General features: G+C 43.2%; 1 long non-coding RNA gene across 1 annotated transcript; it reads left to right on the top strand.

Moving 5' to 3' along the window:
- The first annotated feature begins 12,194 nt into the window (after nucleotides 1-12,194).
- LOC142486169 (uncharacterized) lies at nucleotides 12,195-24,537 on the top strand. The gene is made up of 6 exons (XR_012798832.1): nucleotides 12,195-12,307; nucleotides 15,922-16,041; nucleotides 17,028-17,125; nucleotides 18,692-18,802; nucleotides 22,115-22,224; nucleotides 23,596-24,537. It is a non-coding gene; the product is annotated as an uncharacterized LOC142486169 (long non-coding RNA).
- The last annotated feature ends 1,447 nt before the right edge of the window (nucleotides 24,538-25,984 follow it).

Genomic DNA, 25,984 nt, shown 5'->3' with positions numbered 1-25,984 from the left:
ATGCAATGCTTAACTTTTATTTCAGGAGGGATGACTGCAGAACAGAAGTGAATATTGAAGCCATGTGTTCCTTTTCTTGCAAAAGAGAAAATTTGAAGGACAGTTGAAGAGAAGGAAAATTACTACACAGAGACAGATAAGCAATGTGTATATTTCTCATTTACCATTTAGTATTTGTCGTTTTATTGACTCCACACAATCCGGCTGCTACGGGTTTCACATTGAATATTTTCATCTCTACTCTACCCCTTCCTGTGATCTGAACCATGCAGGTTTTCGTTGATTCAATACATCATGAGTAGAGGGTGGCTACAGTATGAAGTAAAGACCCAAGGACCACATCTACTACCATTCATAACAAGAACATGTGCAGTAGCGCACAGCTGCAGTTCTATGTGATTGTTATGAAAGGTTGAGGTGGTTCAATTCTATGAATCTGGAGTGGGATGGATCCTGTTTGCATCATATGGTTTCATCTAGGCCAGTAGATTATATAACTCTCAGTACAGGTTACACATGGCATCAGTATTAGTGATTTAAAGAGGAGGAAAGCTTCAATGTGGAGAACAAAGCCAAGTAATGTTGAAGTTACTCCTTTTACCATTTACTTGGTCAGTCTGTACTGTCTACTCTCCACACAGCTGCTAAGGATCTTCCATTTTAAATACTTTCACCTCCTATTCTGCACTGCTTTGCTGCCCATTATTCAGAGATGCGTTCCAGTCATGTTTAGCACTCTGAATCTCTCTGCAGTCATTGGTTCAGCACATCATGGGTAGAGCATGGCTACAGATACAGCAAGCTATTATTATTTTACCGGCTGATCACCCATAATATTGCATTAAAACATAGAATATCACTTAATTTCCAAAAGATTCAGTGATGCTGATAATGCAGAATCTCACAACATTTCCCATCATAATGCCATAATGCACAAGTGGGAGAAATAATCCTTGCTATATCTGTACATTGTGTGACGTATTACCTCAATGACCAATGAGAGCAAGTACATCTTCTGTATAGAGCGGCTGTGTTATGATGCAGTTATTGATCATCATTGACATAATCACAAGAATCTTATGCAAAGGGAAATTGTCCGCAGCGAAGTGAGATTTCAGCCCCCAAACGTCTGTAATATTAATGCAATGTCTTACTTTTGTTGCAGTGAACACTGAAGAGACGGATCTACTACAACACTGTACAGGATGAGCATACGCTACAAGCAGCAAAATGATCTTGCAGTTGACAGTATGTTGTTCTGGTAATGTGCACAATTATTATTTATGGGCTACACACCACAGTGCTGGACATATTCTGTTAACTTCAACTCTACTCCTAACATGGAGATGTCTTCCTGGTGTTACTGATTCAGTACATCATATGCACAGTGTGGTTATGATATGATGGATTGATTTAATGAACCCACCAACCAATGATGACATCTGCATCATCTTCTGTAAAGTGCAGCTACAGCATGATATTATCAGCATTTGGTGCGGTATAATCAGAGGTATCTATGTGCTTTTGTGCCTGTTTTAAGTCCTCCAGCTTAACGCCCCTACACCTCCCACTACACAGGCATACTTACTTATGCATACACTGACATCTGGCATACCTACACACACCCCAGGGCCACTTCCTTCCCCTGATGTCAGGGAGAGGATGGGCATGCAGAGTGCAGTAAGTCTCCACGTTACTCTGGCCAACAGTCTTGGCCTACCTCCAGCATCTGTCACCCACAACATCTGTTCCCTCCTTGTAAAGTGCTGAACTATCTCACCTGGGTCAGTGCTATAGCTGATCACAGTGCCCGATCAGGATGTCACTGTGACAGGCAGCAGTGCAGATTGACCGGTCAATCAATGCAGTGCCGCAACATATGCACTAAATGAGATTTCCGTGCCCCCAGTCAGGTTACTCCCTGGGCAGTGACCCTGCTCACACCCTCCCCTAGTTCCACCTCTGATCACAATTATCTCTCTTGGAGAGTGTAGCAAATTGGAGTTGGGGGAATCTCACCTCTGCCATGCATGGTCACAATCTGGGCACAGGACCCAAATAGTGGGCAATGTGGCACTTCTTACAGTAGAGAATAAGTAACTTTATTCTTTACTTGTGTATTAAGGACCTTATTTGCATTAAATTCAGTCCACATGGGACCAAGACTTTCTGGCTTACTGAACAAAGTGGAATTGTTTCGTAGAGGGTGGAGAATTGTATTTTATCTGAAATTACCCCCTCTGCACAAAATACAAACAATTATACCCATACAAGTACCTTGTGGAAGTTGTTGCCCTCTATCTTCCTGTGGTCTCTCCCTGTTTCTCACCGTGCCTCCTCCCATTTCCTTGCACCTCTGCGTCTCCGCATATATCCCTATACTCAGAGCCGGCTCCGGTCAGTGACATGGGATGCCCAAATATGAGCATACCCATATATGGGCATCCATGCCACTGACCGGAGCCCGCTCTGTTGCGGATATGGAGAGAGACTGGGAGATTTACATCCCCTTATAATTCATATGGTGCATAGTACCGGCACGTATTGTTTTACCGGTACTGTGTACCTTCCTACTTTCACACTGGTACAGTATATGCTGCAGTGGGACTGAGAGGGATATATTGGTAACACATAGTCATTGTTGGGGGAATTCAATCCATTTTGAAAATAGTAATGAAATGTTTTTTACTTTTCTTTTTTTTCAGTAATGAAGAATGAAACATTTCTGTTAAAATTGAATTGGAGGTGAACTGGATTCATCATCAACTCTGCACCAGTGTGAATTGATGTTCTTTAATGTTCTGATAAGGTACATGCAACATCTCTTCCTCAACCCCTGCACCACTCTCTGCCTCTTGCCTCTCTCTCTCTCCACCTCCCTGCTAAGCGTATTAACCCATGCCCTCTAGATCGTATCCCCTCACACCTTACTGCATCTCTTAGTCCCCACTCTCACCCACATCTTCAATTCCTCCCTATTCTCTGGCTCTTTACCCTCTTACTTTAAGCCTGTAGTGGTCACCCTTTTCTCAGAAACAACCTACACCCTATGTGCCTTACTAACTACCGCCCTGTATCCCTCCTGCTGTTTGTCTCCTAATTGCTAGAATGTCAACATTCTTAAATCACATTCCCTCCTGGATCCTTTACAACCTGCCTTTCGTACAGCTCGTTCTACAGACTGTGCTTAAAGCAAATTCCCAAGGTCACTTTTCCCTACTAATCCTACTTGATCTATCTGCTGCGTTTGATGCTCTCAATCACTCTCCTCCTTCATATTCTAAACTCTCTCTTGGTATCCGTAACACAGTTCTATCCTGGTTTTCATCATAACTTTCCTGTCACACATTCTCCATCTCTGTTGCTAACATGTCTTCGTCTTCTATTGATCTGTCTGTGGGTATACATCAGGGCTCTGTTCTGAGATCTCTCTTTCTCTCTACATACTATCATTTGGTGACCTCATCAACTCTTTGTGACAATCCTATAAATAACAAATACAAATATCAGGTCATGGGAATAAGTGATTTGGACATAAAAGTAACATTTCGGAAGTGTGGACAACTAATACATCTTGTAGATTGCCTTTACAGTGTGATGTCATTGATTCAGTAGATTGTGTGCAGACCAGGACTGCAGTACAGTGTCACTCACATGGATGACTTGCGTGGTAGAAGCTCAAGAACAAGGATGTCAAACTCCAGTCCTCGAGGGCCGCAAACAGGCCAGGTTTTCAGGATATCCCTACTGAAAACCTGGCCTGTTTGGGACCCTCGAGGACTGGAGTTTGACATGCATGCTCTAGAAGGAGCACAGCTGTGGGTGGGAGGTGGATTTGCTTTGCATCAAATGGTTTGGAGCAAGGTTTATTGTATGTATTATCATAATAACAATGCAATGCTTAACTTTTATTTCAGGAGGGATGACTGCAGAACAGAAGTGAATATTGAAGCCATGTGTTCCTTTTCTTGCAAAAGAGAAAATTTGAAGGACAGTTGAAGAGAAGGAAAATTACTACACAGAGACAGATAAGCAATGTGTATATTTCTCATTTACCATTTAGTATTTGTCGTTTTATTGACTCCACACAATCCGGCTGCTACGGGTTTCACATTGAATATTTTCATCTCTACTCTACCCCTTCCTGTGATCTGAACCATGCAGGTTTTCGTTGATTCAATACATCATGAGTAGAGGGTGGCTACAGTATGAAGTAAAGACCCAAGGACCACATCTACTACCATTCATAACAAGAACATGTGCAGTAGCGCACAGCTGCAGTTCTATGTGATTGTTATGAAAGGTTGAGGTGGTTCAATTCTATGAATCTGGAGTGGGATGGATCCTGTTTGCATCATATGGTTTCATCTAGGCCAGTAGATTATATAACTCTCAGTACAGGTTACACATGGCATCAGTATTAGTGATTTAAAGAGGAGGAAAGCTTCAATGTGGAGAACAAAGCCAAGTAATGTTGAAGTTACTCCTTTTACCATTTACTTGGTCAGTCTGTACTGTCTACTCTCCACACAGCTGCTAAGGATCTTCCATTTTAAATACTTTCACCTCCTATTCTGCACTGCTTTGCTGCCCATTATTCAGAGATGCGTTCCAGTCATGTTTAGCACTCTGAATCTCTCTGCAGTCATTGGTTCAGCACATCATGGGTAGAGCATGGCTACAGATACAGCAAGCTATTATTATTTTACCGGCTGATCACCCATAATATTGCATTAAAACATAGAATATCACTTAATTTCCAAAAGATTCAGTGATGCTGATAATGCAGAATCTCACAACATTTCCCATCATAATGCCATAATGCACAAGTGGGAGAAATAATCCTTGCTATATCTGTACATTGTGTGACGTATTACCTCAATGACCAATGAGAGCAAGTACATCTTCTGTATAGAGCGGCTGTGTTATGATGCAGTTATTGATCATCATTGACATAATCACAAGAATCTTATGCAAAGGGAAATTGTCCGCAGCGAAGTGAGATTTCAGCCCCCAAACGTCTGTAATATTAATGCAATGTCTTACTTTTGTTGCAGTGAACACTGAAGAGACGGATCTACTACAACACTGTACAGGATGAGCATACGCTACAAGCAGCAAAATGATCTTGCAGTTGACAGTATGTTGTTCTGGTAATGTGCACAATTATTATTTATGGGCTACACACCACAGTGCTGGACATATTCTGTTAACTTCAACTCTACTCCTAACATGGAGATGTCTTCCTGGTGTTACTGATTCAGTACATCATATGCACAGTGTGGTTATGATATGATGGATTGATTTAATGAACCCACCAACCAATGATGACATCTGCATCATCTTCTGTAAAGTGCAGCTACAGCATGATATTATCAGCATTTGGTGCGGTATAATCAGAGGTATCTATGTGCTTTTGTGCCTGTTTTAAGTCCTCCAGCTTAACGCCCCTACACCTCCCACTACACAGGCATACTTACTTATGCATACACTGACATCTGGCATACCTACACACACCCCAGGGCCACTTCCTTCCCCTGATGTCAGGGAGAGGATGGGCATGCAGAGTGCAGTAAGTCTCCACGTTACTCTGGCCAACAGTCTTGGCCTACCTCCAGCATCTGTCACCCACAACATCTGTTCCCTCCTTGTAAAGTGCTGAACTATCTCACCTGGGTCAGTGCTATAGCTGATCACAGTGCCCGATCAGGATGTCACTGTGACAGGCAGCAGTGCAGATTGACCGGTCAATCAATGCAGTGCCGCAACATATGCACTAAATGAGATTTCCGTGCCCCCAGTCAGGTTACTCCCTGGGCAGTGACCCTGCTCACACCCTCCCCTAGTTCCACCTCTGATCACAATTATCTCTCTTGGAGAGTGTAGCAAATTGGAGTTGGGGGAATCTCACCTCTGCCATGCATGGTCACAATCTGGGCACAGGACCCAAATAGTGGGCAATGTGGCACTTCTTACAGTAGAGAATAAGTAACTTTATTCTTTACTTGTGTATTAAGGACCTTATTTGCATTAAATTCAGTCCACATGGGACCAAGACTTTCTGGCTTACTGAACAAAGTGGAATTGTTTCGTAGAGGGTGGAGAATTGTATTTTATCTGAAATTACCCCCTCTGCACAAAATACAAACAATTATACCCATACAAGTACCTTGTGGAAGTTGTTGCCCTCTATCTTCCTGTGGTCTCTCCCTGTTTCTCACCGTGCCTCCTCCCATTTCCTTGCACCTCTGCGTCTCCGCATATATCCCTATACTCAGAGCCGGCTCCGGTCAGTGACATGGGATGCCCAAATATGAGCATACCCATATATGGGCATCCATGCCACTGACCGGAGCCCGCTCTGTTGCGGATATGGAGAGAGACTGGGAGATTTACATCCCCTTATAATTCATATGGTGCATAGTACCGGCACGTATTGTTTTACCGGTACTGTGTACCTTCCTACTTTCACACTGGTACAGTATATGCTGCAGTGGGACTGAGAGGGATATATTGGTAACACATAGTCATTGTTGGGGGAATTCAATCCATTTTGAAAATAGTAATGAAATGTTTTTTACTTTTCTTTTTTTTCAGTAATGAAGAATGAAACATTTCTGTTAAAATTGAATTGGAGGTGAACTGGATTCATCATCAACTCTGCACCAGTGTGAATTGATGTTCTTTAATGTTCTGATAAGGTACATGCAACATCTCTTCCTCAACCCCTGCACCACTCTCTGCCTCTTGCCTCTCTCTCTCCACCTCCCTGCTAAGCGTATTAACCCATCTAATGTAATCCACATTCCATGTCTCACTTTACTCTTCACTTCTCACGTGCCCTCTGGAATGACTGCTCTCTGACTAACAAGGTCTATTTGTACATGACCTCTTCTGCTCTCATCATCCACCACCTCTCATTCCCCTCACCCCTGTCCTACTCGATACCTCAGCTTAATTGAACTCTCTCCTCTGACATCTACCCTTATCTCTAACCTCTCCTCACTTTCTGCTTAAACTAACTATCTTGTTAACTTTTACAATGCTATCATCTCCTCCTCCCTTCTCCTCCTTCCTCCTCCCTCCTCCATTATATATATACCCCTTCTAGGCTCTGACACACTCATCCCTCTAAGGCCATGATTATCATGGGCACATGCTTGGTCGTACACAGTGCGTGCGAGCGATGCAGAGCCGCCTCGGACCTCAGTGCAGGGATTGCTGCATACCCCCAGCATCTGTCACCCACAAACAATACACACACTAATACTCCCCACAATACACGCTATAATACCTCCTCAATACTAATCTCCCCAATAATATTATAGCTCCAAACACAATATACACAACACCCTTACACAAGATACACAATCTAGTACTCTCCTCTGCACCTCTACACACAATATAATACTCCCACACACACAATATACACACTACCCTCCTACCCCCATAAAATACAACCAATAATACACACACACTTTGTGGATGTTGGGACCAGCTCCCGGCATGCACCAGTGAAAGAGAGAGGCCCGCAGAAGCTCGGAAGAACTCTCTCCATCCGTGCCTTCCTCCGTTTCACATCTTCTCCCTGTCTCTCTCTCTCCCTCCCTTTCCTTGCATCTCCCTGCGTCTTTACGTATACCCAGTCAGTGACGGCTCTGGTCACGTGATGCCTTAATATGGGCTTATCCATATATGTTCATCCACGTCACTAATGTGATGCCCGCACTGTTGCGGAGCTGGTACTTACGACGGGCACTTATTGTTTTATCAGTACTGCGTACCTGACTCTACCGGCCTACTTTCAACACTAGTACAATATGTGCTTCACTACGAGTGAGTGGGGAATATTGGCATCACACAGTCACTGTTGAATATGCCATTCAATCCATTTTGAAAATAGTAATGCAATGTGGTTTTGTTTTGTTTGCTTTTTGCAGTAATGAAGAATGGAAAAGTTATATTAAAATTAAATTGGAGGGGGACTAGATTCAGCATTTCATCATGAACTCTGCACTTGTGAGAATTTAACTTCTTGAATACCCTGACAGGTACACGCAACATTAAGACTATAATCTGCTGTGCAAGCTTTCGTGCTATACCTCCCCCTCAGGTTTTGATTTATACATTTGCTCCCTCAATTCATGTCCTCTAATATTTGAAAGCTCTCTCCTAGCATTTTCTCTTTACCACAGAACGTCATCCCAATGTAACCTCTCTCTTGTTCTTTCTGCTGGCTGTTTCCTCACTCCTCTGTTAAACTTTTCTAATTTCTCTAACTTCCACACTCCTGCTTTTATCCACATGTTCTCCTCTTTCCTTCCCCTACCTTTGCATGTGTCTACACACTGCACCATTTGTACAGACCTCTATTGCAGCTATTTCTGCACTGCTCAATGAAAAGCACTCTTTAATATCCTATTCTCTGTGCCCCCTCTCTCTGCGCCCCCTCTTTTGGCGCCTCCTCTCTCTGCGCCCCCTCTCTCTGCGCCTATCTGTCTCATTCTCTCTACGTCCCTCTCTCTCTACATAGAGCTATCTCTGTCTCTCTCTACACCTATCTCTGTGTCTCCTTCTATGTTTGCTGATGTGTGGGATATCTCTTATAATCTTGAACCTGCTCATATACACATCGGGCCTCCCTGCCTCTGCCTCCCTGCTAAGAGTGTTAACCTATCTAATGTAATCCACATTCCTTTCCTTACTTTTCTCTTCCCTTCTCCTATGCCATCTGGAATGTCCGTTCTCTGACTAACAAGGCTCTAGTTGTACATGACCTCTTCTGCTCTCATCATTCACAATCAGTCATTCCCCTCACCCCATCTTACCTGTCCCACTGATTTGCCTCTGCTTAATTAAACTCTCCTCTGACATCTACTCTAACCTCTCTGCTCTCTCTCTCTTTCCGCTTAAACTAACAATCTTATTAACTCTTACAATGCTATCCTCCTATCTATATGCCCCCTCTAGGCTCTGACACACTTGTCCCTCTAGCCCACACCCTTGGCTAAATTCCCAAACATGTTCATCACACTTCCACTCGCTGTTCTTAATGCCTATGAAGGAAATCACACAATTGATATTTGATTTTTCTACAGTAAAAATGTCTCCAGTCCTGTATAAAGCTGCTCTCTGGGGCCAAACCACACTACTTTTTTTTCACATTCATCAACACTCAAATTTAATTTACGCTGTCTTTTTTTCCCTGTATTTGACTCCCTCCACTAACCTTCTCCTCACACTTGCCATCCTTCCTTCACTTCTCCTCAAGCATTTGACTACTTCAGAGGCAAGGTGGATGCCACCCACAAGGAGATTCCTTCTGTCCCTTCCCCCTTCTCTCCTTCTACCTAATTCTCCTTCTGCATTTGACTCTTTTTCTTCTCTTACAGAGCTGGAAGCAAATCATCTTCTCTTCTCCCTCTACCACATGCCCTCTAGATCGTATCCCCTCACACCTTACTGCATCTCTTAGTCCCCACTCTCACCCACATCTTCAATTCCTCCCTATTCTCTGGCTCTTTACCCTCTTACTTTAAGCCTGTAGTGGTCACCCTTTTCTCAGAAACAACCTACACCCTATGTGCCTTACTAACTACCGCCCTGTATCCCTCCTGCTGTTTGTCTCCTAATTGCTAGAATGTCAACATTCTTAAATCACATTCCCTCCTGGATCCTTTACAACCTGCGGGGCTGCTACGGGTTTCACATTGAATATTTTCATCTCTACTCTACCCCTTCCTGTGATCTGAACCATGCAAGTTTTCGTTGATTCAATACATCATGAGTAGAGTGTGGCTACAGTATGAAGTAAAGACCCAAGGACCACATCTACTACCATTCATAACAAGAACATGTGCAGTAGCGCACAGCTGCAGTTCTATGTGATTGTTATGAAAGGTTGAGGTGGTTCAATTCTATGAATCTGGAGTGGGATGGATCCTGTTTGCATCATATGGTTTCATCTAGGCCAGTAGATTATATAACTCTCAGTACAGGTTACACATGGCATCAGTATTAGTGATTTAAAGAGGAGGAAAGCTTCAATGTGGAGAACAAAGCCAAGTAATGTTGAAGTTACTCCTTTTACCATTTACTTGGTCAGTCTGTACTGTCTACTCTCCACACAGCTGCTAAGGATCTTCCATTTTAAATACTTTCACCTCCTATTCTGCACTGCTTTGCTGCCCATTATTCAGAGATGCGTTCCAGTCATGTTTAGCACTCTGAATCTCTCTGCAGTCATTGGTTCAGCACATCATGGGTAGAGCATGGCTACAGATACAGCAAGCTATTATTATTTTACCGGCTGATCACCCATAATATTGCATTAAAACATAGAATATCACTTAATTTCCAAAAGATTCAGTGATGCTGATAATGCAGAATCTCACAACATTTCCCATCATAATGCCATAATGCACAAGTGGGAGAAATAATCCTTGCTATATCTGTACATTGTGTGACGTATTACCTCAATGACCAATGAGAGCAAGTACATCTTCTGTATAGAGCGGCTGTGTTATGATGCAGTTATTGATCATCATTGACATAATCACAAGAATCTTATGCAAAGGGAAATTGTCCGCAGCGAAGTGAGATTTCAGAAATCCCCCAAACGTCTGTAATATTAATGCAATGTCTTACTTTTGTTGCAGTGAACACTGAAGAGACGGATCTACTACAACACTGTACAGGATGAGCATACGCTACAAGCAGCAAAATGATCTTGCAGTTGACAGTATGTTGTTCTGGTAATGTGCACAATTATTATTTATGGGCTACACACCACAGTGCTGGACATATTCTGTTAACTTCAACTCTACTCCTAACATGGAGATGTCTTCCTGGTGTTACTGATTCAGTACATCATATGCACAGTGTGGTTATGATATGATGGATTGATTTAATGAACCCACCAACCAATGATGACATCTGCATCATCTTCTGTAAAGTGCAGCTACAGCATGATATTATCAGCATTTGGTGCGGTATAATCAGAGGTATCTATGTGCTTTTGTGCCTGTTTTAAGTCCTCCAGCTTAACGCCCCTACACCTCCCACTACACAGGCATACTTACTTATGCATACACTGACATCTGGCATACCTACACACACCCCAGGGCCACTTCCTTCCCCTGATGTCAGGGAGAGGATGGGCATGCAGAGTGCAGTAAGTCTCCACGTTACTCTGGCCAACAGTCTTGGCCTACCTCCAGCATCTGTCACCCACAACATCTGTTCCCTCCTTGTAAAGTGCTGAACTATCTCACCTGGGTCAGTGCTATAGCTGATCACAGTGCCCGATCAGGATGTCACTGTGACAGGCAGCAGTGCAGATTGACCGGTCAATCAATGCAGTGCCGCAACATATGCACTAAATGAGATTTCCGTGCCCCCAGTCAGGTTACTCCCTGGGCAGTGACCCTGCTCACACCCTCCCCTAGTTCCACCTCTGATCACAATTATCTCTCTTGGAGAGTGTAGCAAATTGGAGTTGGGGGAATCTCACCTCTGCCATGCATGGTCACAATCTGGGCACAGGACCCAAATAGTGGGCAATGTGGCACTTCTTACAGTAGAGAATAAGTAACTTTATTCTTTACTTGTGTATTAAGGACCTTATTTGCATTAAATTCAGTCCACATGGGACCAAGACTTTCTGGCTTACTGAACAAAGTGGAATTGTTTCGTAGAGGGTGGAGAATTGTATTTTATCTGAAATTACCCCCTCTGCACAAAATACAAACAATTATACCCATACAAGTACCTTGTGGAAGTTGTTGCCCTCTATCTTCCTGTGGTCTCTCCCTGTTTCTCACCGTGCCTCCTCCCATTTCCTTGCACCTGTGCGTCTCCGCATATATCCCTATACTCAGAGCCGGCTCCGGTCAGTGACATGGGATGCCCAAATATGAGCATACCCATATATGGGCATCCATGCCACTGACCGGAGCCCGCTCTGTTGCGGATATGGAGAGAGACTGGGAGATTTACATCCCCTTATAATTCATATGGTGCATAGTACCGGCACGTATTGTTTTACCGGTACTGTGTACCTTCTTACTTTCACACTGGTACAGTATGTGCTGCAGTGGGACTGAGAGGGATATATTGGTAACACATAGTCATTGGTGGGGGAATTCAATCCATTTTGAAAATAGTAATGCATTGTTTTTTAATTTTTTTTTGCAGTAATGAAGAATGAAAAAGTTCTGTTAAAATTGAATTGGACGTGAACTGGATTCAGCATTTCATCATCAACTCTGCACCAGTGTGAATTGACGTTCTTTAATGTTCTGACAAGGTACATGCAACATCTCTTCCTCTACCCCTACACCACCCTCTGCCTCTTGCCTCTCTCTCCACCTCCCTGCTAAGCGTATTAACCCATCTAATGTAATCCACATTCCTTGTCTCACTTTACTCTTCCCTTCTCACGTGCCCTCTGGAATGTCTGCTCTACGACTAACATGGTCTATTTGTACATGACCTCTTCTGCTCTCATCATCCACCACTTCTCATTCCCCTCACCCCTGTCCTACTCGATACCTCAGCTTAATTGAACTCTCTCCTCTGACATCTACCCTTATCTCTAACCTCTCCTCACTTTCTGCTTAAACTAGCTATCTTGTTAACTCTTACAATGCTATCATCTCCTCCTCCCTCCTCCTCCATCATCTATATGCCCCTTCTAGGCTCTGACACACTCATCCCTCTAAGGCCGTGATTATCATGGGCACACGCTTGGTTGTCCACAGTGCGTGCGAGCGATGCAGGGCCTCCCCGTCGCCTCGGACCTCAGTGCAGGGATTGCTGGAGCGACAGGCATGCGCTAACTTTGCCATCTGTTGCGTGCTTACTATAGACGCAGCCTAACCCATGCATTGGTTTAATTCACAAGCACGCTCTCATCACACTTCATCACATCACACTGCTGCTCTTAACACCTATGGAGGAAATCTCACAGTCTGATTTTCTACACTAAACCTTTGTCCTGTTCTGTAAAACTCTGCTCCTTTTTTTAAGGTCAAACACTACTTTTTCCTCACTCATCAACACTCCAATTTCATTCACACTGTCTTCTATGTATTTGAGTCCCACCACTGACTTTCTCCTCCCACTTAACATCCATCCTTTATTTCTCCTCAAGCCTTTGCTCACTTGAGGCAAGGTGGATGCCATCCACAAGTAGATTCGTTCTCTCCCTTCCCCCTCTCTCTTTTTCTATCTAGATCTCATTGCACTCTTGACTCCTTTTCTCCTGTCACAAAGCTGGAACCTGATCTTCTCTTCTCCCTCTACCACATGCCCTCTCAATCCTATATTCTCACTCTCACCCACATCTTCAATTCCTCCATATCCTTTGGCTCTTTCAACTCTTCCTTTTAAGCATGCAGTGGTCACCCCTATTCTCAAAAATAACCTTGACCTTGTGTGAATTTCTAACTATCGCCCTGTATCCGTCCTACCATTTGCCTCCTAATTGCTAGAACGTCTTGTGATCTCCCGTTTGATCAACATTCTTAAATCACATGCTCCTCTGGGCCCTTCACAATCTGCCTTTCCCAATGTAACCAATTATGTACATAAAGAAAATTCCCAAGGTCCATTTTACTTACTAATCCTGCTTGATCTCTCTTCTGCTTTTGATACTGTCAATCACTCTTCTCATTCATATTCTAAACTCTTTCTTCGTATCCGCAGCAAACTTATATCCTGGTTTTCATCATACTTCTCCATCACACATTCTCCATCTCTGTTGCTAACGTGTCTTTGTCTCCTGTTGTTTTGTCTGTTGGTATACCTCAGGACTCTGTTCTGGGACCTCTCTCACTACATACTATCACTAGTTGACCTTATCAACTATTTTGGCCCTTGATATCATCTCTATGCAGATGATACACACACCTATCCACCCTACCGTCACTCCTGCAATTTAGTTCCTAGTTTCGGGTCGCCTCCTGGCTATATCCTCCATGGATGACACTCTTCTGCCTTAAACCTAATGTCTAAAACTGAGCTCCTCATATTTCCCCCTAAATCTGGCCTAATATCACCTTTCTCCATCGCAGTAAACAGTACTACCATCATCCTGTCATGAAAGCACATTGCCTAGGAGTAACATTTGACTCTTCCCTTTCCATCTTCATTCACGACACTGGCTAAAGTTTGTCGATTCTTTCTCTGTAATATTTCCAAGATTTGCCCTTTTCTCTGTCAATCTACTGCTAAAACGCCAATGCATGCCCTTATCGTATGGGTTAACATACTGCTAACAGGGCTCCCTGCTTCACAACTTTCTCATTTGCAATCTATCCAAAACTCTGCTGCTTGAATAATTTCCCTTTCTCCCACAACAGTATCTGCTCATCTCCTCCTCCTCCTTAAATCCCTCTCCTTGCTTCCCATCAAGTTTCAGATCACCTACAAAGTTCTCCTCCTTACCTTTTTGTTAAGGTTCTCTATTAGTGGTGTACCGAGTACCCGGCGTTACCCGACACATTTCCAGCTACCCGGACATTACTCGAAACCGGCCACTGAGAAGTGGACTTGGCCGGGTAATACCCGGCGTCGGGTAATGTCAGGGCAGCTGGAAATAATCTTTTATACTTACCTTTCCTAAGACATCTAGGATCAGCAGCAGCAGTCCTCTGATGTTGGCAGCATCAGAGGTGTCTTCACCTGGCGGGGGGAGCTGCAGGAATCACTTCCACAGCACCGAAGCAGGTAAGCTGTGTCTGTGAGCCTGCAGCTCCCCCGCCGGCTGAAGACACCACAGATGCTGCCACCGTCACAGGACTGCTGCTGATCCTAGATGTCACCGCCACCCGGAAGGTAAGTGCCAAACCGTGTACCCGACCGGGTAGAACCTTTCATTTTGGCCGGGTACCCGTTACCCATTTTTTTATAGTTGAGGACCCAGTCCAACACTATTCTCTATTCATCTGCTCCTTCCTACATATCATCTTTGGTCTCGTTATGCCCTTCCTCGTCTCCTAAGCTCTACTAATAGCTGTCTCCATTATACTTCTTACACCTCTACTGCGCACTCGCTCTCTTGCCTGAAACCCTTTCCCATCAATTTACCTGTGAAACTCACACACACTCAGTATATGCCAACATACCCTCTTCCACCCACATTTAAGATCAACCTTAAAATTCACAACTTAAATGAAGCATTTCAATAGCTTTTACTCGTTGCTACTGTCACTCATTCAGTCACTAACTATTGTTCCCAAGAAGTGCTTTATACTACAAGTACCCACCATTAAGGACAAGCATTGTCATCTACTGCACTTGTTCCCCCACCTGTTGTCTCTCTGTAAGTCTCCTTACATTTCTCTTAGATTGTAAACTACCCAGGACAGGGATTTACTTTCCTATTGTCTGTTTTTGTTTGTTGAACTTATTGTATAATAATTTCCTGTACTTTTTGGTCTCTCTTGTAAAGCGCTGAGTACACAATGGGTGGTATATAAATAGAGATATATGCAGAGTCTAGAGACAAGGCACACGTGTATAGGTAGCTACAGTTTATCCGGGACCGTATGCATCCTTGAAGTGCCTGTCCCAGTTATTTTCTATTGATTGCAATGTAGGAGTGTCTGTCCTGTCTTATTTTTTTTATTATTATTATTATATATACAAAGATATATACAAAGATTGTTTCCTGTCGTTAGCATGACATTGTGTGACACAGTGTGATGTCATTGATTCAGTAGATTGTGTGCAGACCGGGACTGCAGTACAGTTTCACTGACATGAATAACTTGTGTGGTAGAAGCTCTAGAAGGAGCACAGCTGTGGGAGGGAGGTGGATTTGCTTTGTATCACATGGTTTGGAGCAAGGTTCATTGTATGTATCGTCAATAATAATTATAATAATAATAATGCAATGCTTAACTTTTTTATTTCAAGAGGAAAGACTGCAGAACAGAAGTGAATATTGAAGCCATGTGTTCATTTTCTTGCAAAATAGAAAATTGAAGGACAGTTGAAGAGGAGGAAAATGACTACACAGAGACAGATAAGCAATGTGTATATTTCTCATTTAGTATTTGTCGTTTTATTGACTCCAAAAAATCCGGCTGCTAAGGGTTTCGCATTGGACATATTCACCTCTACTCCACCCCTTCCTGTGATCTGTACCATGCAGATTTTTGTTGATTCAATACATCATGAATAGAGTGTGGCTACAGTATGAAGTACTGACCCAAGGACCACATCTACTACCATTCATAACAAGAACATGTGCAGTAGCGCACTGCTGCAGTTCTATGTTATTGCTATGAAAGGTTGAGGTGGTGCAATCATATGAATCTTGAGTGGGAGGGATCCTGTTTGCATCATTTAATTTGATCTAGGCCAGTAGAGTATATAACTCTCAGTACAGGTTACATATGGCATCAGTATTAGTGATTTAAAGAACAGAAAAACAGGAGTGGAGAACAAAACCAAGTAATGTTGAAGTTACTACTTTTTACTATTTACTTGGTCAGTCTGTACTGTCTACTCCCCACACAGCTGCTAAGGGTTTCCATTTGAGATACATTCACCTTCTACTCTGCACTACTGTGCTACCCTCTATTCAGAGATGAGTTCAAGTCATGTTTACCACTCTAAATCGCTCTGCAGTCATTGATTCAGCACATCATGGGTAGAGCATGGCTATAGATACAGCAAGCTTTATTTTACCCTAATATTGCATTAAAAAATAGAATATCACTCAGTTTCCTACAGATTTACTGATGCTGATAATGCAGAATCTCACTCTCCCATCATAATACACCAGAGGAAGAAATAATCCTTGCTATATATGTACATTGTGTGACATATTGCCTCCATGACCATTGATGGCAAATACATATTCTGTATAGAGCAGCTGTGTTATGATGTAGTTGTTATTGATCATCATTGAGATATAATCACAAGAATCTTATGCAAAGGGAAACTGTCATTAGCATAGTGGGATTTCAGCCCCCAAACTTCTGTAATATTAATGCAATGTCTTACTTTTATTGCAGTGAACACCGAAGAGACGGATCTACTACAACACTGCACAGGACAAGAGTATACACTACAAGCAGCAAAATGATCATGCAGTTGACAATATGTTGTTCTGGTAATGTGCACAATTATTATGTATGGGCTCCACACCACAGTGCTGGACATATTTTGTTAACTTCAACACTACCCCTACCATGGAGATGTCTTCCTGTGATTGGTGTTACTGATTCAGTACATCATATGCATAGTGTGGCTATTATATGATGGATTGATTTAATGAACCCACCAAACACTGATGACATCTGTATCATCTTCTGTAAAGTGCATCTACAGCAGGATATTATCAGCATTTGGGGTGATATAATCAGAGGCATCTATGTGCTTTTGTGCTGGGTAAAGTCCTCCAGCTGAACCGCCCCCCGCCCCCCACCCCCCTACACCTCCTGCCACACAGGCAAACTTACTTACACACACAGCACACTTACTTATGCACACTGACACTTGGCATACCTACACACACACACCCCACAGCCACTGGCATGCATGCAGAGTCCTGGGCATGCAGGATGGGCATGCAGAGTACAGAATATCTCCACCTTGCTCTGGCCCGTACTCTTGGCCTACCCCCAGCATCTGTCACCCACAACCTCTGTTCCCTCCCTGTAAATTGCTGCACTAACACACCTTGGTCAGCGCTGCAACCGATCACAGCACCGGATCATGTCACTGTGATAGGAAGCAGTGCTAATTGACCGGTCAATCAATGCCACGTGGCAACATACGCACCAAAAGAGATTTCCATGCCCCCTGACAGGCTACTCCCTGGGCAGTGACCCTGCTCATCTTCCACCTCTGATCACAATATTCTCTCTTGGAGAGTGTAGCAAATTGGAGTTGGGGGAATTTCACCTCTGCAGTGCATGTAGAGTCCTGTATGCAGAGTACAGAAAGTCTCCACCTTAGTCTGGCCCGTACTCTTGGCCTACCCACAGCATCTGTCACCCACAAATAATACATACACTAATACTCCCCACAATACACACTTTAATACCTCCTCAATAATAATCTCCCCAATAATATTATAGTCTTAAACACAATATACACAATACCCCCTAACACAAGATACCCAATCTAACACTCTCCTCTGCACCTCAACATAATATACACACTATAATACCCTACACACAATATAATACTCCCACACACACACAATATACACACTATCCTCCTACCGCCATAAAACACAACCAATAATACACACACACTTTGTGGATGTTGGGACCAGCTCCTTGCATGCACCAGTGAAAGAGAGAGGCCTGCCATCCGTGCCTCCCTCCGTTTCCCATCTTCTCCCTGTCTCTCTCCCTGCCTTTCTTTGCATCTCCCTGCATCTTTGCGTATACCCAGTCAGTGACGGCTCCGGTCACGTGATGCCTTAATATGGGCTTATCCATATATCTGTTGCAGAGATGGAGAGAGACCTGGAGATTTTACATTTCCTTATAATTCATATTGGTACTTAGTACGGGCACTTATTGTTTTATCAGTACTGGGTACCTGACCGTACTGGCCTACGAGTGAGAAGGCAATATTGGCATCACACAGTTACTGTTGAATATGTCATTCAATCCATTTTGAAAATAGTAATGCAATGTGGTTTTGTTTTGTTTGCTTTTTGCAGTAATGAAGAATGAAAAAGTTATATTAAAATTAAATTGGAGGGGAACTGGATTCAGCATTTCTTCATGAACTCTGCACTTGTGAGCATTGACCTTCTTGAGTGCCCTGACAGGTACACGCAACTTTAAGACTATAATCTTCATCAACTGCTGTGCAAGCTTTCGTGCTATACCTCCCCCTCCGGTTTTGATTTATACATTTGCTCTCTCAATTCATGTCCTCTAATATCTGGAGGCTCTCTCCTAGCATTTCTCTCTACCACAGCACGTCATCCCAATGTAACCTCTCTCTTGTTCTTTCTGTTTACTGTTTCCTCACTCCTCTGTAAAACTTTTCTAATTTCTCTAACTTCCACACTCCTGCTTTTATCCACATGTTCTATACACTTTCCTTCCCCTACCTTTGCATGTGTCTACACAAAGCACCATTTGTACAGACCTCTATTGCAGCTATTTCTGCACTGCTCAATGAAATGCACTCCTGCACATCCTATTCTCTTCCACCTTCCCTCATTCTCTACGCCCCCCTCTCAAAGCCCCCTCTCTCTATGTCTCCTCTCTCTACGCCTATCTGTCTCATTCTCTTGACGCCCTTCTCTCTCTACATATCCCTATCTCTGTCTCTCTCTACACCTATCTCTGTGTCTCCTTCTATGCTCGCTGATGTTGGGGGATATCTCTTATAATCTTGGACCGGCTCATATACACATCAGGCCTCCCTACTAAGAGTGTTAACCTATCTAATGTAATCCACATTCCTTTCCTTACTTTTCTCTTCCCTTCTCCTGTGCCCTCTGGAATGTCCACTCTTACTAACAAGGCTCTAGTTGTACATAACCTCTTCTGCTCTCATCAGTCACAATCAGTCATTCCCCTCACCGCATCTTACCTGTCCCACTGATTTGCCTCTGCTTAATTAAACTCTCCTCTGACATCTACTCTAACCTCTCTTCTCTCTTCTCTCTCTTTCTTTCTGCTTAAACTAACAATCTTATTAACTCTTACAATGCTATCCTCCTATCTATATGCCCCCTATAGGCTCTGACACACTCATCCCTCTAACCCACACCTTTGGCTAAATTCCCAAACACACTCATCACACTTCCACTCGCTGTTCTTAATACCTACGGAGGAAATCTCACACTTTGTTTGATTTTTCTACAGTAAAAATGTCTCCTGTCCTGTATAAAGCTGCTCTCTAGGGCTAAATACACTACTTTTTTCCACACTCATCAACACTCAAATTTAATTTACGCTGTTTTTTTTCTCTGTATTTGACTCCCTCCACTGACCTTCTCCTCCCACTTGCCATCCTTCCTTCACTTCTCCTCAAGCATTTGACTACTTCAGAGGCAAGGTGGATGCCACCCAAAAGGAGATTCCTTCTGTCCCTTCCCCCTTCTCTCCTTCTTCCCAAATCTCCTTCTGCACTTGACTCCTTTTCTTCTCTTACAGAGCTGGAAGCTAATCATCTTCTATTCTCCCTCTACCACATGCCCTCTAGATCGTATCCCCTCACACCTTACTGCATCTCTTAGTCCCCACTCTCACCCACATCTTCAATTTCTCCCTATTCTCTGGATTTTTGCCCTCTTACTTTAAGCCTGTAGCGGTCACCCTTTTGTCAGAAACAAACTACACCCTATGTGCCTTACTAACTACCGCTCTGTATCCCTCATGCTGTTTGCCTTCTAATTGCTAGTGTCAACATTCTTAAATCACATGCCCTCCTGGATCCTTTACAACCTGCCTTTCGTACAGCACGTTCTACAGACTGTGCTTAAAGCTAATTCCCAAGGTTTTTCCCTACTAATCCGACTTGATCTATCGGCTGCGTTTGATGCTCTCAATCACTCTCCTCCTTCATATTCTAAACTCTCTCTTGGTATCAGTAACAAAGTTCTATCCTGGTTTTCATCATAACTTTCCTGTCACACATTCTCCATCTCTGTTGCTAACATGTCTTCGTCTTCTATTGATCTGTCTGTGGGTATACATCAGGGCTCTGTTCTGAGATCTCTCTTTCTCTCTACATACTATCATTTGGTGACTTCATCAATGCTTTTGGCCTTAGATATAATCTCTATGCGGATGATACACACACAAATCTATCCACCCCTGTTCTCACTCCTGCAATCCAGTCCCTACTCTTGGGTTGTCTCCTGGCTATATGCTCATGGATGGCACTCCACTGCCTTAAACTTAATGTCTAACACTGGGCTCATATTATCCCCTTTCTCCATCACAGTAAACAGTACTACCATCTATCTTGTCATCAAACATGTTGCATAGGAGTAACATTTGGCTCTTCAATTCCATCTCCATTCACATGCACGGCTATGGGTAAAATGTGTTGCCTCTTTCTCTGTAATATTGCCAAGATCTTCCCTTTCCCCTCTCAACCTACTGCTAAAACTCCAATGTATACTGTTATCCTATAGGTTATTTTAACATACTACTAACAGGCCTCCATGCTTCACAACTTTCTCCTATGCAAAACTCTGCTGCTTGAATTATCTCACTTTCTCCCACAACAGTCTCTGCTCATCTCCTTAAATCCCTGTCCTGGCATCCCATCAAGTTTTTGTATCACCTACAAAGTTCTCCTCCTTACCTTTTTGTTAAGGCTCTCCATTAATCTGCTCCTTCTTGCATATCATCTTTGATCTCTCGTTATGCCCTTGCTTGTCTCTTGCACTATAACCATAACTGTCTCCTGTAAACTTCTTTCACCTCTACTGTTCTCTCACTTGCCTGAAACCATTTTCCATCACTGCACCGTACACGTGAAACTTCCTCACACTCAGTATATGCCAACATAACCTCTTCCACCCACATGTAAGACCAATCTTAAAATTCACGACTTAAATCAAGCATTTAAAAAACTTTGACTCGTGGCTACTGTCCCACACCCACAGTCACTGCTAACAACTATTGTTCCCAAGATGTGCTTTCTACTAATTGTACCCACCATTAAGGACAAGCATTGTCATCTACTGCACTTCTTCCCCCAACTGCTGCCTCTCTTTAAGTCTTCTAACATTTCTATTAGATTGTAAAGTTCCCAGGGCAAGGATTTACTTTCCTATAATCTGTTTTTATTTGTCGCACTTATTTTTTAATTATTTTTCCCCTCTCCCCTAATGATATACATATAGGTTTTCCTGTCATTTGCATGACAGAGTTATTATGGTTAACTATTGCATCATGTAGACTGCCTTTTCAGTGTGATGTAATTGATTCAGTACTTTGTGTGCAGACTGTGACTGCAGTACAGTGTCACGAACATTAATGACTTGTGTGGTAGAAGCTCTAGAAGGAACACAGCTATGGGAGGGAGGTGGATTTACTTTGGATCACATGGTTTGGCGCAAGGTTCATTGTATGTATGATCATAACCATGCAATGCTTAACTTTTATTTCAGGAGGGAAGAACAGTGAATATTGAAGCCATGTGTTTCTTTTCTGTCAGAAGAGAAATTTTGAAAGACAGTTGAAGAGGAGGAAAATGACTACACAGAGACAGATAAGCAATGTGTATATTTCTCATTTAGTATTTGTCGTTTTGTTGACTCCACACAATCCAGCTGCTAAGGGTTTCGCATTGGACATATTCCCCTCTACTCTACCCTTCCTGTGATCTGTACCATGCAGGTTTTTGTTGATTCAATACATCATGAGTAGAGTGTGGCTGCTGTATGAAGTATTGACCCAAGGACCACATCTACTACCATTCATAACAAGAACATGTGCAGTAGCGCACTGCTGTAGTTCTATGTGTTTTATTAAAGGTTGAAGTGGTGCAATCATATGAATCTGGAGTGGGATGAATCCTGTTTGCATCATATGGTTTCATCTAGGCCAGTAGAGTATATCTCTCAGTACAGGTTACACATGGCATCAGTAGTAGTGATTTAAAGAACAGAAAAAACAAGAGAAACTTCAATGTTGATAACAAAGCCAAGTAATGTTGAAGATACTCCTTTAACTATTTATTTGATCAGTCTGTACTGTCTACTCCCCACACAGCTACTAAGTCTTCCATTTGAGATACATTCACCTCCTACTCTGCACTGCTGTTCTGTCCTCTATTCAGAGATGAGTTCCAGTCATGTTTACCACTCTGAATCACTCTGCAGTCATTGATTCAGCACATCATGGGTAGAGCATGGCTACAGATACAGTAAGCTTTATTTTACCGGCTGATCATCCATAATATTGCATTAAAACATAGAATATTACTCAGTTTCCAAAAGATTCAGTGATGCTAATAATGCAGAATCTTACAACACATCCCATCATAATGCACCAGAGGAAGAAATAATCCTTGCTACACTACCGACACGTTTTATTGAAGCACGGCTAGCACCGCAAGCCGGGGGATGCCCCGGCGTGCTAGCCGCACTCCCTCAGCGTGCCGCGCATCACCGATGCACGGTCACGCGTCATCGGGTGCCTGCGCCCCCTGCACGCGCGTCCAGGGCTCCCCGAGGGAGCACTGGTGTCCCGCGATGTGGGGGACAGCGGCAGGGGGTTCCGGGGGACCCGACGGACCCGGCAGCGGAAGGGAGAAAGCCCCGATCGGAGGGCGCTCCTCCGCTGCTTCGGCGTGCGCCCGGCACCCTCCGGCGCGCGCCAGGTTACTGCTGCGGCCAAGAACGGGCAAATGCTCGAATAAACTCGGCCGCAGCAGTATATCTGTACATTGTGTGACGTTTGGCCTCCATGACCATTGATAGCAAATACATATTTTGTATTGAGCGGCTGTGTTATGATGTAGTTGTTATTGATCATCATTGAGATATAATCACAAGAATCTTATGCAAAGGGAAAATGTCTGCAGCATAGTGGGATTTCAGCTCCCAAACTTCTGTAATATTAATGCAATGTCTTACTTTTATTGCAGTGAACACTGAAGAGACGGATCTACGACAACACTGCACAGGACAAGAGCAAACACTACAAGCAGCAAAATGATCTTGCAGTTGCAAGTATGTTCTGTAATGTGCACAATTATTATTTATGGGCTACACACCACAGTGCTGGACATATTCTGTTAACTTCTACCCCTACCATGGAGATGTCTTCCTGTGATTGATTCAGTACATCATATGCACAGTGTGGCTATGATATGATGGATGGATTTAATGAACCCACCACCCACTGACATCTGCATCATCTTCTGTAAAGTGCAGCAGGATATTATCAGCATTTGGGGTGGTATAATCTGGGGCATCTATGTGCTTTTGTGCCTGGATAAGTTCCTCCAGCTGAACCACCCCCCTATACCTGCCACACAGGCATACTTACAGAGCACACTTACTTATGCACACTGACACTTGGAATACACACACACACACACACACACACAGACACTGTCATGCATGCAGTGTCCTGTATGCAGAGTACAGAAAGTCTCCACCTTACTCTGGCCCGTACTCATGGCCTATCCCCAGCATCTGTCATCCACAACCTCTGTTCCCTCCCTGTAAAGTGCTGCACTAACACACCTGGGTCAGCGCTGCAGCTGATCACAGTGCCGGATCATGATGTCAATGGGATAGGCAGCAGAGCTGATTGACAAGTCAATCAATGCAGCTCCGCAATATATGCACCAAAAGAGATTTCTGTACCCCCTGTCAGGCTACTCCCTGGGCAGCGACCCTTCTCACCCCTCTCATTCCACCTCTGATCACAATAATCTCTCTTGGAGTGTGTAGCAAATTGGAGTTGGGGGAATCTCACCTCTGTAGTGCATGGTCACAATCTGGGCACTGTACCCAAATATTGGGCAATGTGGCACGTCTTACAGTAGAGAATAGAATAAGTAACTATATTCTTTACTTGTGTATTAAGGAACTTATTTGCAATAAAAATTCAGTCCACCTGGGACCAAGACTTTCTGGTTTTCTGAACAAAGTGGAATTGTTTTCCTATAATTTTATATTCTCTGAAATGTAACATCACAATAAAGTACTCCTATTTTTTTCCTTTGTGCTTTTTTATGGACTATTCCTTTATGTATTTCACTTAATGGGACTAATTACCTTACGATTAGATTTCACTTGTATTTTCTTGGGTTACTCTTTGGAATTTCTCTCTGTGTTCATTTATACTATCTTATTTAGAGCAGTCTTTGCCATTGGACCCCATTTCTTGCCAGAGAGATCTGTAACACAGAGTATTGAAGAGAGTACAGAACAGTGGTGAAGTAGATTTTTATGCTTCTAGGCAGCCTCCCTTCTCACCATGTATTCTGCCCCCGACGGTCTCTTGCACTGCTCCCTCCTACACCCACTCTCCTCACTCTTCCCTCCCCTCCCCGCTATCACTCAATGACCCCCTCTCATTCAATCCTGCTCCCTTACTCCCCCCTCACTCATTCTTCCTTCTGCACACACAATCCTCCCGAATATCACTCCCAAACAACACACACACTAATTCTCCCCACAATACACACTATAATACCTCCTTGTGACGATAGCTTCCACAGGCTTATTAATATTACACAAAAATAATTGGGTTTGAACTGAACGAGGCTTAAGATATAATAAATTGTATTTATTCCTTAGAATATAGGTGAACACAACAGATAATACAGTAACGAACAAGAAGTACACTTACTTAAGGGTTGGGGAATGAGAAGTATGATGTAGCATTTCTTTCAGCAGTGAGGAAATCATTCAGGTGATATCAGGTAACCATATCAGCAAACGAAGACAAAGGATATATGGGTGGACAGCAGTTTATAAACCATTCTCCTTCTATTCTTAACCTTAAGCACAGGGGATTGGTTTACAATTACCTCCAGCCACTCACTAACGTGGGAAAGCATTCTGACCCATGCCCCCCTGCTAGTTGGCACATGCGCAGTAGAACTCTGGGGGTCTCATTTCTGAAGCCCCACATTTACGTCAGGAATGCCAGACAGTCTACCATTTGGAGTTCTGGCAGGAAAACCTTTGTTGAAAGGTGTTAACTGGAACACTTAAGACCTGCCCTGGTTTGGGCTTCGGATAAACAGTGAGGGTGATAAAACTCTTTGAACAGCACTTAAATCCTAGACATAGCGGCGTCCCCAGGGCCATCTGCTACCTTATGGCCCAAAAGAATCTCTTCTGGGTCTTTGTCCATACCTTAAGATACACTATTAAGCATAAAACATAAACGTATTAAAATATCCGGTTCCGTTAGGTTTAGCAGGTCCAAACTTCCCAGTTCGCATTGCCAGAACTGGGACACCATATGGTCCAAAAAGCGACTTGCTACGACCTAAGAAACCGAAGTTACACCAA

The sequence above is a fragment of the Ascaphus truei genome, unplaced genomic scaffold (assembly GCF_040206685.1).
Source record: "Ascaphus truei isolate aAscTru1 unplaced genomic scaffold, aAscTru1.hap1 HAP1_SCAFFOLD_762, whole genome shotgun sequence".
In the NCBI taxonomy this organism is placed as follows: domain Eukaryota; kingdom Metazoa; phylum Chordata; class Amphibia; order Anura; family Ascaphidae; genus Ascaphus; species Ascaphus truei.
The sequence above is the reverse complement of the archived record's forward strand: the minus strand, read 5'-3'. Positions and strand labels throughout refer to the sequence as shown.